Source organism: Rhinopithecus roxellana, chromosome 4, assembly GCF_007565055.1.
Source record: "Rhinopithecus roxellana isolate Shanxi Qingling chromosome 4, ASM756505v1, whole genome shotgun sequence".
Lineage (NCBI taxonomy): Eukaryota > Metazoa > Chordata > Mammalia > Primates > Cercopithecidae > Rhinopithecus > Rhinopithecus roxellana.
The window spans coordinates 127,845,021-127,859,252 of NC_044552.1; the positions used below are offsets into that span (position 1 = coordinate 127,845,021).

At 36.9% G+C, this 14,232-nt stretch overlaps 1 pseudogene; it reads left to right on the forward strand.

Annotated features, from left to right (window-relative positions):
* The first annotated feature begins 2,494 nt into the window (after positions 1-2,494).
* LOC104658416 overlaps positions 2,495-14,232 on the forward strand; it is a 52,683-nt pseudogene continuing 40,945 nt past the window's right edge.

Sequence of the window (14,232 nt, forward strand, 5' to 3'; positions counted from 1 at the left end):
ACTCGGGGCCGTTGGTACCCAACAGGTTATAAATCAGGGCACAGAGCATAAAACCTTTAGTCTATTATTCACTGTCAACTCTTTTGACTCTCTGTGGCATCTTTGGACTTATTTCCTCGACTGTCTAAGCCTCTATCTACTAGACTCATTCATTCTTTAACTAATTCATTTATTCTTTCATAAAAATAAATTGAATACTGACCTTGTGCAGGCTCCATGCATCATACACAGTATATGGGGGATTCAATATGAGGAAAATGGGTAATGATCTTGCCCTTGTGGATCTCATAGTTTATTTGGGGAAATAAGGCGTTCTTCAAAGACTCACTTACATAAATATAATTCTAAATTTACCAAGTGCTACATAAGGGAAAAACATATAAAATGATAAAAATGTCTGGTGGGGAAGTGAGAAAGGATTCTCTTCCTCATTTTAATACATTATCTTTCTTAATTCCTCTTAGTTGTATATACTTCCACACTCAGAAATCTTTCAGTAGATGCCATTGACTAAAACCTTGTTTCTCAAACATCTTCATAACTTTCAGGTATGCTGACTCTGACCATTTCACTATCATTGAGACCTGTTATGAGAATAATTGTCTTCCATGATGTTTACAAATGGTGACAACACTGCTCAGATGTACCTAAAATGTTTTTTTAAACATGTGTATATTTTCAGCTCATGCAGTTTCTGGCAGAAATGACACCATTAGTTTATTGTTCATTTTGTAAATGCATAGAAGAGAAACTTTTGGTCAGTGAATGGATTAAAGGCAGTTTTGGGGCCTATTGCAAATGCTGAAGCTGTAACAGAGTTGTACAAAACTTATGGGGAAAATGAAATTTTAGTTAAGCCTCTTCTCTGTGAGAATTTGTGACTGGAACTTGACAGGAGAGAAAAAGAAGAATAGTTTTTAAAAGCCCATAGTTCCCTTGAGGGATAATAATAAAGTTATCTCGTGAGAGGTACTTAATGACGGTGCACTAAAAGTAGCCCAGTGCTTATCGTACCACAATTCTATGCCAAGGTAAGGTTCAGTTATACTAGGATGGTATTTAAAGCATCAGAAAGTATAAAACCAATGTCCGTTGTTTAAAACTTGAGCCTGACTGGTTTCACATGTGGAGCAAATTCTGTATAAATATTAATTTGACAACTGTCAGTTCCACATATTCAGAGTTAGTGTTATATAAACTGTCAACTCGCAGCCAGGTTGAAGAGGCGGTGGATATACTCTGGGGAACCCATCTTATCAGTCTGCCCCACATTGCCTTTTTAAGTAAACGAGCTGACAGAGTCAAGGGCAAAGTAAGGAGAGCTGCAGATTTCATGGATTCACTCGGGTTAGGATTTTACTGCTTAAGGACAGATGCATCCTTGGCTTTAAGATTCTCCTCTTTTCCTAGCACAAATTTCACTTTTTCTAACACCAGGGAATGATTTTACCAGTAAGGACAAAGGTCAATAACAAGTTCTAATTCAGAATCAGAAGACTTTTCCTAGGGAACTAAGAATATGATATTTTTTCCAGGTAACAGGGCTTTTCTCAACTTTTTGAACCTCTTAGACCTGCAAATTCTATCCCACAGGGAAGCAGAAAAGGCAAAGAACAACAGAGCAGCCCTTAGCCAAAAAGAACTGAGGCCACGCAACTACTAAGTCACCAATTCATGGTGCTCTTGCTATGCCTGCCTCTGCCCTACCTGTCTGGCCTACTTGACGTTGTGCCAGTTCAAGTATTTCAGATCAAACCACCTGCTTAGTTTCTCCCTAGGACCTTGATCTAGACCGAATGCAGCTTCTCAGCCCCAGGCAAGAGGCTAGGTCAGCTCTTAAGCGGGTACTGGGGTGCCCCGGCTAGTCTAATGCTCCCTGGATGACTCATGCTGGTTCCTACCCACCAGATGCTATAAAAGCCACCGGCACAGTAGCTAGTTCTGGCTTTGAAAACCATAAACACACACCCGGTCAATGTTTTCTGCAGAGCCTTACCCTGAGCATGCAGCTCCACTTTATACTCAGTTGGATCAGCTTAAAACTTTTCTTGAAAGGAGCTCCAGATATGTACTTTATGCCTGTTCTGCTTTCTGCAAAGATTATTTTTCAGCGGTATCTTGCTGTACTGCATCATTTTTTTTTATTGCCACTCTCTTGGTAAAGGTTTTCTACCTCAACCCCACAGAATAGCTATTTAGATATCCTAAAAGTACTAATTACCTATATACATCCTGCCTAACAAAGTTGTGCTGCAATAGCACGGTTTATTTGCCAAAGAGTTTTGAGACTACTACCTTGATCATCACTTGTCGGTTAATATTAATTACGGTTTTGAGATGACAGTGATAAGAAATGTGGCATATTCAGCAGATACAGCTTCCTAAAATAGCTACAAGATTGGAAAGTATTGTACTGTCCAGCCTAAAGTGTTACTTCCCTGTATGAGTGGCTATTTGCAAAGCTGATTTACAATGTGGCAAATAAGAAAACGGGATGATATACAGCAGCAGAGATGCTGCAAGAATTGCCATGCAGGCACTGTTCCCCAACACCACCTACCATAAATTCTTACAAGATAAAGTGTATACCAGAGTAAGCAGTGAACCATTTTCTTTACATTCCTTCCATTCTGCCAGAACTCTGAAATTAAAATAGGTGAGAGTGAACAGGAGCCACTATTTTGAAAATCAGAGTAGACAGCACCAGACGAAGAGCAGATCTGTGACTGGTTCCAGCTCGTGTGAGCATACGTGACCCTCGGCAAGACTGAATCTCAATATTCTCAGTTGCTTTCTATTCTTTGTTTTATTTTTTTAAGGAACAACAAATATCTTCTCTGTCAGTGTGAGCATAATATGAAATAATATATAATTGTCCTGTGTCACTAAAAATGATATAGATACCTGTGTGTGTAATAAATTTACCCAATTTGACAGGTGATTGATAAAGAACATATATAAAATAATACCATGAATGAAATATAGTAATTGCATATATCTCAATACTAGATATGCTCAGGGCAAGTTTGAGACTAATCTAATTCCCAATATCACGAACTCCCCAATCACATATATATATATATATATATATATATATATATATATATACATATTTTTTTTTTTTTTGAGGTGGAGTCTTGCTCTGTCGCCCAGGCTGGAGTGCAGTGGCGCGATCTCGGCTCACTGCAAGCTCCACTTCCCAGGTTCACACCATTCTCCTGCCTCCTGAGTAGCTGAGACCACAGGTGCCTGCCACCACTCCTGGCTATTTTTTTTTTTTTGTATTTTTAGTAAGAGATGTGGTTTCACTGTGTTAGCCAGGATGGTCTCGATCTCCTGACCTCATGATCCACCCGCCTCAGCCTCCCAAAGTGCTGGGATTACAGGCATGAGCCACCGTGCCCAGCCGAAAATTTCAATAACAGTAGATAGGTAAGCAAACTTGTTATCTTTTATATACCTTATGAAGGGAAATAAGTTTTAAGTTACATGTTCAACTGGCAATATTGAGTGGGATTTAAAAACCAGTAATTTGAAAATAGACTTGAAACCAGTAACAACATACAAGACAATGGAAATGCACAGAAATCTAATATTATGGAGTCAGTTACTCTTCAGATAGCCCTGAAATGATCTTGACAGAAGAAACAACCAAATGATATTTCTTAACCTAAATTGTGAACTGGTGGTAACATCAACTATCAGTACTAAACATGTTGGTGAATTTTGATGCTTATTTATATTTTAAATTTTATTATTGTAAAAATATAAATAATCCTGAATATTGAATGAGATTTCGTTTTTTAAAAATCCCTAGGCCTGGGGCAGTGGCTCACACCTGTAATCCCAGCACTTTGGGAGGCCTGTAGATCACAAAGTCAGGAGTTTGAGACCAGCCTGGTCAATATGGTGAAACCTCTTATCTCTACTAAAAAATACAAAAATTAGATGGGCATGGTGGTGCACGCCTGTAGTCCCAGCTACTCGGGAGACTTAGGCAGGAAAATTGCTTGAACCCAGGGGGTGGAGGTTGCAGTAAGCCAAGTAGCACTGCACTCCAGCCTGGACAACAGACTCTGCCTCAAACAAAAAAAAAGAAAAAAGAAAAAAGAAAAAAAATCCCTGGACAACCATTCTTATAGCAACATTTCAAACAAATCTCTCAAAACTTTTTCAGAATGTTTTGCAACTGAAAAGAAATCACGAATAGAACAATACAATAAAAAGGCAAAATCAATTAAACTAAAAATTACTTCAGGCTTTCTTCAAGGTCAGTGAAGCTTGACATGTCAAAAGCATATTTTAGGAGTAAATTATCTGTGAAAGTCCTATGCTGCAATCATTCAACAAATACTAAATGCCCAATATATATAGTACCAGACAAAATGCTAGGTGTGGAGGATGCATTAGTTAGAAAGATAGACTAAGTTTCTACCTTAGAGCTTATACCAGCAGAAAATATGCAAACTAAACAGATACTTACAAGAGTTGAATAAATAATTGCAAGAATACAAAGTGCTGCCAAGTGAGTGTTTGAAATAGACACAGAATCACCACCAAAAAATAAATAAAATAAAATTTCAACTGGATGAAGAGAGTTACCAATAGGGACTATGAGTCACTTGAGATGATGATGATTATGATTATGATTATTGTTATTATTTTGAGATACAGTCTCACTCTATTTCCTCAGCCAGAGTGCAGTGGTGCAATCTTGGCTCAATGCAATCTCCGCCTCCTGTATTCAAGTGATTCTCCTGCCTCAGTCTCCCCAGTAGCTGGGATTACAGGCATGCACCATCATGCTCTGCTAATTTTTGTATTTTCAGTACAGATGGGTTTTCGCCATGTTGGCCAGACTAGTCTCGAACTCCTGTCTTCAAGTGATCCACCTGCCTTGTCCTTAAGATTCTTGATTCATGAGATGAGAATTATACCATTAGCAGGGGATAAAAAAGGTCAGCATCAGTTGAATTGAGACTGGTCAGTGGATGTGGAGGCCTTTTCAATTCAGGCAGCATTTGAGGGTTTCTTTTCAGCAAGACTTGTCAGAGACCCAGAAGCATGGAGAAAGGGAGCTGTTAACCATTTGTATTCCCAGATCTATGAAATTCAGTGATTACAAGCCAGAACAGAGCAATTTCCTACATGCTGAGCCTTATATGTTGAGTCAGTTCTCTTTAGTCAACACAATTTTCTGAAATTGATAAACTCAATGCAATCGCATCCCTTAAGGCAGAAATAGATTATTTTTTCCTAATGGCAAATTAAACCCAATTTTTGCATTTTAATCATCATATAGGGGGTGAAATAAAAATTCAAGTGGGTTTTAAAGATACAAGAAGAAATTTCAAAGAAACAACACTGCCAGAACAACTTCCTCAAATACATGCATACATATACGATTTGCAGGGGGACATGGCTATACTCTCTTTTGACTTTAAAGAAACTGGAAGGAAAAGTGTTGGGGGAAGTAACTTTGCAGTTTACATCCTAGTTTTGCAATAAGTGGCTTTACTTATTGCAAGTTACTTCATCATTTTTAGTCTCAGAACCCTCATTTGTAAACTGGAGTGAATAATGCCTGTGTCACAGATTTGTGAGATTCTACCTGTGAAATGTAAATCCATAGCTAACACAGTAGAAACCAAATTAGTTTCCTAGGCTCTTTCTCAATCCCCTAATCTTCCCACTTTACTAAAACCAAACGAAAGAAGGAAAGAAGGCAGGAAGGCAGGAAGGCAGGAAGGCAGGAAGGCAGGAAGGCAGGAAGGCAGGAAGGCAGGAAGGCAGGAAGGCAGGAAGGAAGGAAGGAAGGAAGGAAGGAAAGAAGAAAGGAAGGAAGGAAAGAAGGAAGGAAGGAAGGAAAGAAAGAAGGAAGGAAGGAAGGAAAAAAGCAAGGAAAGAAGCAAGGAAGGAAAGAAGGAGAAAGAAAGAGAGAGAAAAGAGAGAAGAGAAAAGAGGACAAAACTTGCCTCTCTTTCTAACAGAGCCAGAGTCAGAATAAGAGAGGCCTTCCAGTCACAAATAAATTAGTAAAAACAAATTTGCATTTTAGCTATCAAGTGGTGATGTTGGGGACTCTAATTCAGTAACAAATACGAAATGTGTACTTCATAAATATTGGATTAATTGAATGTAATGAAAAGAATGACTAAAGTGAATACCTGAACAGAATAAATAAATGAATGAATGACACCCATCTTAAAGGGTCTTTGAACCTCTACACGAATTACTTTTTTTCATCCTATTTCTTTTTAGGTTATTGGTTTTCAGCTCTGACTACATAATAGAATGTCATGGGTAACTTTTAAAATCACTATGCCCAGGACAACTTGCATCAGAATTTGAGCGGTAGGTGGGGATGGGAATCAGTATTTTTTAAAGTTCCCCAGGTGATTCCAATGTACTGTCAAGGGAGATTCATTTTTTCTATACTAGTCTGTGTCTCACCTCATGTATATTCACTTGATGACATTCCTTTTATCCCTACTCTCAGTGCCTTTGAGATAATAATTACTTAATTAGTCTATTTTGTCCTAGTTTACTAATAGATGAGAATTAAATAATGCAGCCCTTGTTTGCTCTTGTTTCATCCGGTTACTAAGCACAATGTGTAATCATTTGTAATGACAAACATTTTAGATAGATTTGAAATGAATTATAATTCTAGCTGAACAAACCTGAGAGGGTAAATTTCTCACTCTTTCTGCCTCAGAAAACCAGCCACACCTCTTATACCAATTCAATCAGAATCTCTGGAATGAAAACCTGGGCATCAGAATTTTTTGGTAAACTTAAAAATTGATACCTTCAGTTAGGTAGGAATTGTTCATATTCCTATACATAGGAGGCTACCTGCCATAACCTTCAAAGCAATTGGTTCCAGTGGTCAATGGAGAAAGCAAAGCAGAGTACTAAGGCCCCCCATTTTTTTTTTTTTTTTTTTTTGAGACAGAGTCTTACTCTGTTGCCCAGGCTGGAGTGCAATGGCACAATCTCAGCTCACTGCAACCTCTGCCTCCCACGTTGAAGCCATTCTCCTGCCTCAGCCTCCTGAGTAGCTGGGATTAGAGGCGCACGCCACCATGCCTGGCTAAGTTTTTGTATTTTTAGTAGAGACGAGGTTTCACCATGTTGGCCTGACTGGTCTTGAACTCCTTACCTCAGGTGATCCACCTGCTTCAGCCTCCCAAAGTGCTGGGATTACAGGCATGAGCGCCCAGTTGAGACCCGCCATTTAAATATAATCTTGCTGCTTCATTTTGAAATTGGTAACCCTCCAGCCATCACTACTATTTCCTAGACAAGGTAAGGTCAGCATCTTGCCTATGCCTTCTCTGGTCTGCAGGATACAAGAGTAGCCTAGACAAAATACACCATTTTAAAATCCAAATTTTCCATATAACTGTACATTTTTTGAACTCATATTCTGGTAGATTAAGGTTGTTCATTAATAGGACTTTTTTGCATTTATAATTAAGCCTATTATTAAATATCAGTTTTTATCTTCTAAAAAGTATAAGACTGGCAGAGTACTAATTTACATAAATGCATAAATGAGACCACCATATGTTAGACATTTTTTTTTTTTGTTTCAAGACAGTGTCTCACTCTGTCACCTAGGCTGGAGTGCGGTGGCATGATCTCAGGTCACTGCAACCTCCACCTTCTGTGTTCAAGAAGCATTACTCCTACTTCAGCCTCCCAAGTAGCGGGGTTCTATAGGCTCATACCACCACGCCCTGCTAATTTTTGTAGTTTTTGTAAAGATAGAGCTTTGCCGTCTTTCCCAGGCTAGTCTCAAACTCCTGGCTCAAGTGATGTGCCTGCCTAGGCCTCCCAAACATTTTGTTTTTTCTTTTGCAGTCTGTTATCACTTGCTTGTTTTCCTCTATTCTTGATTCCACTTCCCCCCCACCCCACATTATAACATTTATTTGATTTTTCCTCCCCATATTTAATATAGTCCAACATTTTAAAAATGTAGTAACTATTCCACCATATTTCAGCATATACATGCAAAAATGTATACTTTTACAATTATTTGCAACATAAAAATAAAATCTTATATACACTTGTTTGTCAGTCTTTTGTTAGATATACAGTTTGTGAATATTTTCTCCCACTCTGTGGGCTGTCTATTTACTCTGCTGATTATTTCCTTTGCTGTGCAGAAGCCTTTTCTTTTGATGAGTTCCCGTTTATTTTTTGGTTTGTTGCATTTGCTTTTGGGTTCTTAGTCATGAATTCTTTGCTTAAGCCAATGTCCAGAAGAGTTTTTCTGATGTTATCTTCTAAAATTTTTATGGTTTCAGGTCTTAGATTTAAGCCTTTGATCCATCTTGAGTTGACTTTTTGTATAAGGTGAGAGATGAGGATCCAGTTTCATTCTCCTACATGTGGCTTGCCAGTTAACCTAGCATCATTTATTGAATAGGGTGTCCTTTCCCTACTTTATGACTTTGCATGCTTTTTCGAAGATCAGTTGGTTCTAACTATTTGGCTCTATTTCTGGGTTCTCTATTCTGTTCCATTGATCTACATGTCTATTATACCAAGGCTGTTTTGGTAACTGTAGCCTTATAGTATAGTTTGAAGTTGGGTAATGTGATGCCTCCAGATTTGTTCTTTTTGCTTAGTATTGTTTTGGCTATGCAGGCTCTTTTTTGGTTCCATATGAATTTTAGAATTTTTTTTTTTTTAGTTATGTGAAGAATGATGATGGTATTTTGATGGGAATTACATTAAATTCGTGATTGCTTTTGGTAGTATAGTCATTTTCACAATATTGATTCTACCCATCCATGAGCATGGGATGCGTTTCCATTTGTTTGTGTCATCTGTGATTTTTTTCAGCAGTGTTTTGTAGTTTTCCTTGAGATCTTTCACCTGCTTGGTGAAGTATATTCCTAAGTATTCCTTTTTTTTTTTTTTTTTTTTTTTGCAGCTGTTGTAAAAGGGATTGAGTTCTTGATTTGATTCTCAGCTTGGTCATTTGTTGGTGTATAGCAGTGCTACTGATTTGTGTACGTTGATTTTGTATCCTGAAACATTACTGAATTCATTTATCAGATCTAGGAGCTTTTTGGATGAGTTTTAGGGTTTTCTAGGTATACAATCATATCATCAGCAAACAGTGACAAGTTTTAGTAGCTGCAAGATAATTCATTATATGTAGGTACCATAAGTTAATCATTACAATGGATATTCATTTTCCTCCATTTTTTGCTAGTATGAGCAATCATTATTAAATTATTAAACATCCTTATATACTAATACTCACATACTGGTGCTTTAACTCTATAGCCTAAATACCTGGTTTGGGATTTTTGGACCAAAGGGTATATGAGGGTTTAAAAAAATTTTATTTTAATATTTACTGCTAAATGTTCTGTCCAAAAAAAATAATAACTCATATATCCACCAGCAATATTTGGAAATACTTTTCTCTATGCCACCACAAATAGTAGGAAGATATGGGTATTTTATTATTTTGGCCAGTCTAATTAAGTGCATAATAACATGTCATTTTCAATTTAATTCATATTTCCCTGATTCCCAGTGAGTTTGTGTATCATTTAATTAATTAATTATTTGTTTGTCTATTTATTTAGAAATGGAGTTTCATTCTGTCACCCAGACTGGCATGCAGTGGTGTGATCTCAGCTCACTGCAACTTCTGCCTCCCGGGTTCACTCTACCCTGAATCCCAGTGACTTTGCACATTCATTCATTCATTCATTCATTCATTCATTCATTCATTTAGAGGCAGAGTCTTGCTGTGTCACCCAGGCTGGAGTGCAGTGGTGTGATCTCAGCTCACTGAAACCTCTGCCTCCTGGGCTCAAGTTATTCTCCTGCTTCGGCCTCCCATGTAGCTGGGATTACAGGCATGCACCACCACGTCTAGCTAATTGTTGTATTTTTAGTAGAGACGAGGTTTTGCCATGTTGGCCAGGCTGGTCTCAAACTCTTGACCTCAAGTGATCCGCTCACCTCAGCTTCCCAAAGTGCTGAGATTATAGGGATAAGCCCTGCATCAGGCCTATTTGCACATCATTTTATATATTTGTTGCCCTTTTGGATATGTTGTCCTGTGAACTGCCCATTCATGTCCTTTGTCCATTTTTTCATTTGAAAACTATACCCTCAATTAATTTTAAGTATTTTTAGTATTTCATCACTTACAAAAGAAAAAAAGTTCAGCTGTGTTTTTGGTAAATGGTCTTTTTGTTTTTTCTAATTCAAGTTTTATTAGAAATTTCTGATACATTTTTCAAATGTCATTTTCATCATCTGCTGTTATGACCACATGATTATTCTCTTTAAGTTTAATATTAAATTTTGTATTAAATTCTGGTTACTCGATTTTCTTCTGGGGTTTTTATAGTTTTGGGTTTTACATTTAAGTCTTCATTCCATCTTACTTTTTGTATAAGGTGTAAGAAAAGTGTCTACTTTCAATTTTTTGCATATGGCTAGCCAGTTCTCCCAGCACCAGTTATTAAATAGGTCATCTGTTCCCCATCACTTGTTTTTGTCAGGTTTGTTGAAGATCACATCGCATGTTCTCACTTATCAGTGGGAGCTGAACGATGAGAACACGTGGACACATGGTGGGGGAACAACACTCAGTGAGGCCTGTTGGGGAGTAGGGACAGGGAGAGCATCAGGAAGCTAATGGACGCTGGGCTTAATACCTAGGTGATGCGTTAACAGGTGCAGCAAACCACCATGGCAAATGTTTACCTAGGTAACAAACTTGTACATCCTGCATATGTACTCCAGAACTTAAAAGTTGATGAAAAAAAATTCTGGTGACAAACTTCCTGATAATGAACCACCATTCATTTCTAAAATAAAACCTTTATCATAGTATGTCAAGTGATTGATAAACTCTAAGATTCTTCTAATATTTATTTTTTTACCTATATGTTAAAATCTAGGACTAAGCTATATTTTCTTTACTAAAGGGCTATAAAATGTTATATTTATGTTCATATTCATGTATGTATGTGTGTTGTATATGTGTTTGTCTAATATTGTTTTATTTAAAGCAACTCTTAAAATTTTTTTTTCTACTGGACAAATTTGAAATTTAAAGTGGTATTCTAAAGTTTCATTATATTAAATAGATTTTAATTTAATTTCTAATATATTTTAGTTTATATGCTTAGTTGCTATATTTGGTGCATAAAAGTTTATAACAGTGTATCTCTTTCATTAATAGTAATTTTATTATATAATGTCTTTCTTTATCTTGATTATTGCTATTATCATTAAATTTCAGCCTCTCTGATATTTATAATACCACGCTTGCTTTATTTTGTTTCCATTTGGCATATAGCTCTGCTCATTTCTTGTTATTATGTATTTCCTGTAAAGGCAGTACATAGTTATGCTTTTTTACTTCAATCTGATAGTCTTGTAAAGTGAGATTTCAGTCAATTAACACTTACTATAATGACAGACATAAGTTTTTATTCCTTTTTAAACTTTTTTATCACAGTCATTTCTGCTATAGCACTTGTTTTAAAACATGAATTTCCAACATGATTGACATGTGAGGGAATGATTTCAGCATAAAATAAATTTTGTATCTCCTTATGAATCATTACCCCTTAAGAAACACTAGACAAAGGCAGAAAACTGCATGGTTAGATGGAGCCATATGGGAATTAGTACACAAAACACATACACACTCAGACCTGAGCCATCTACCAGTTACCTCAGTCCACAGCATGTGTGAGCCTACATTGTTTTTCCATTCTTTTGAACTCATGAACTTTTCAGTACAAAAAAACACACTCTTTTAATTAATCTCTCAAACATATCTAAGCATCTGTGTTCAAAACCAGCAAGCCATGCATGTAAAAGAAAATCTTTAGGTATTGATGATTTTGAAGATTATCTTGAACTAAAGTGTTTTGAAAGAAAGGAGGGAATATGTATTGGCTCCAGAGCAACAAGCATAAAGGAATCCACATGGTAGACCATTAGACACAACTCTGCAAAAATACATGGCTATGTCTTGAATGACTTCAAGCGCTGTGAAGTCAATAAGAACAAGGACGAAAGAAATACAAGAAATTGAAATATTGTTGAGCATATGAAGACCAAATAGTGCAATGATCAAAAACAACCTTTCTCACAATCAAAGAGAAAACATAATCAAAGAGAAAGCACTATCTCTATACAAAGACCGTTATCACCAAATCCTGCATAATTTTCTCTTTTCAGTGCTACTAGAGGGTGGTTTGGTGGTTTCAAATACCACTACAACTCCTAAAGCCCTCATATCAGTAAAGCTTTGAGTGTAGAAAAGAAAGTCACAGATTTCCAGCAGGGATACCGAAGTTAATTGAATAAGAAGGCTATGCATTGGATCAAATTTTAAATATTTATGACATAGGTATCTATTATAAACATATGCTTCCAAGGAACTGCATCTCAAAGGGAAAACAAACATGTTCCAGGTTTTAAGGCTGCAAAAAGACTGCAGATTTTGACAACCCTCCTTTCACCACTACATAGTAACTCACAAGCTGCAATCCTTCCAACTCTCATTTTCACGAGCAAACTGTAGACTATTTCAAGGTAAATTGTCAAATGTATTGTAACCATTGATGTATTTTTTAACCATTTAACATGTATAGAACTGTTCTATTTTTATTAGGCTCTTACCTTGTATTAATAATATTTAACTGATGAGGTTTTTGAGCATCCTACTAATCCTGAATAACAGTAACATTTTTTGTTCTCTATGATTTTAACAATCATTCATTGTAATTAAAGTAGCTTGAAAATCTTATTTACCTTGGAACAAAGAAAATGTTTAGAAAAAACTAAATGAGTGATGATTTTTGGCATGAAGAACAGAGAACAGTTGCCCTTTTGCTGCCTTCACAACTCATTCTTACATCCAAAGCGAGGTTTGATAATTTGGGGAAAAAGAAACAAGTATAAAAGGAATTCTATGAGACTATCTCTTTTTATTACCAATTTAAGACTTCACTTCTAAAGGCCCAGTGACTACCGTATTTATTATTCACTGAACTTGTAATTTCTAACAATGAGTCCAAATTTATAAGGCAGGCCACTTGTTTTTCCCAGGAAGCTTGCCATAATGAAATTACCTTTCAAATTACACTGTTATTATTCAATAGTACTAAAACTCTCCTACTGTGAGCACTAATTTGCACAAACTACCATTGCACTTGGCACCGATAAAAATATAAATATATTTTAGAATGACATTTGAATTTGGAAATATGCCCAATATCGCTCTTTACTCTGAATGGAAAGAACTGCTTGTGGTTCTGGGTAAAAATATGACTGCTTATACCTAATATACTTTCTAATAAGATAATTTCATGTGCAAAAAATCTAGTTACCTATAATCGTGAGGTCAATTTTTTTGTGAATCTTCTATTTAAAAAATACATTTAGGGCTGGGCACAGTGACTTATGCCTGTAATCCAAGCAATTTGGGAGGCCAAGTCAGGAGATCTCTTGAGCCCAGGAGTTTGAGACCAGCCTGGGCAACATGGTGAAACCCCGCCTCTACAAAAAATATAAAAATTAACCAGGCATAGTGGTGCATGCCTGTGGTCCCGGCTACTTGGGAGGCTGAGGTGGGAGAATCACCTGAGCCCAGGAGGTCAAGGCTGTAATGATCCAAGATTGCATCACTGTACTCCAGCCTGGGCAATAGAGCGAGACTTTGTCTAAAATATAAGTAATAATAATAGTAATAATGATAATAATATGAGGCGTAATTTTAGAAGATGGGATGGCAGAGTAGGAAGAATCAGAAATCTATCTCCCTACCTAAAATCTATCTGCCTACCTAAAATCTATCTGCCTACCTAAAATCTATCTGCCTACTACAATTGTACTGACAAAATTCATCTGATGTAACTATTTTGGAACTGTGGATCCTGTTGAAGGCTTGCACCTTCCAAAGGAAGGCTTGTTTAGTGAATTGCTATTACTTTTGTCAACTTTAGTTTGCACAGGAGGAGCTCCCCATCCCCCACACCCAGTTCCTTGGTAGGTAGCAATGACATGTTCCTGGAGCAGCTAGAATGCAGCTCGTGGAAATCAGTGTGACAAAAAGAAGTCTGTCCTCCAAATATCAAGATCCGAGCTTTGATTACTGATTGTTGTTTTTGATCTCGGAGGTGCAAAGAAGCAGGGAGCTATTGTTTTGTACCTTCTCACATTGCT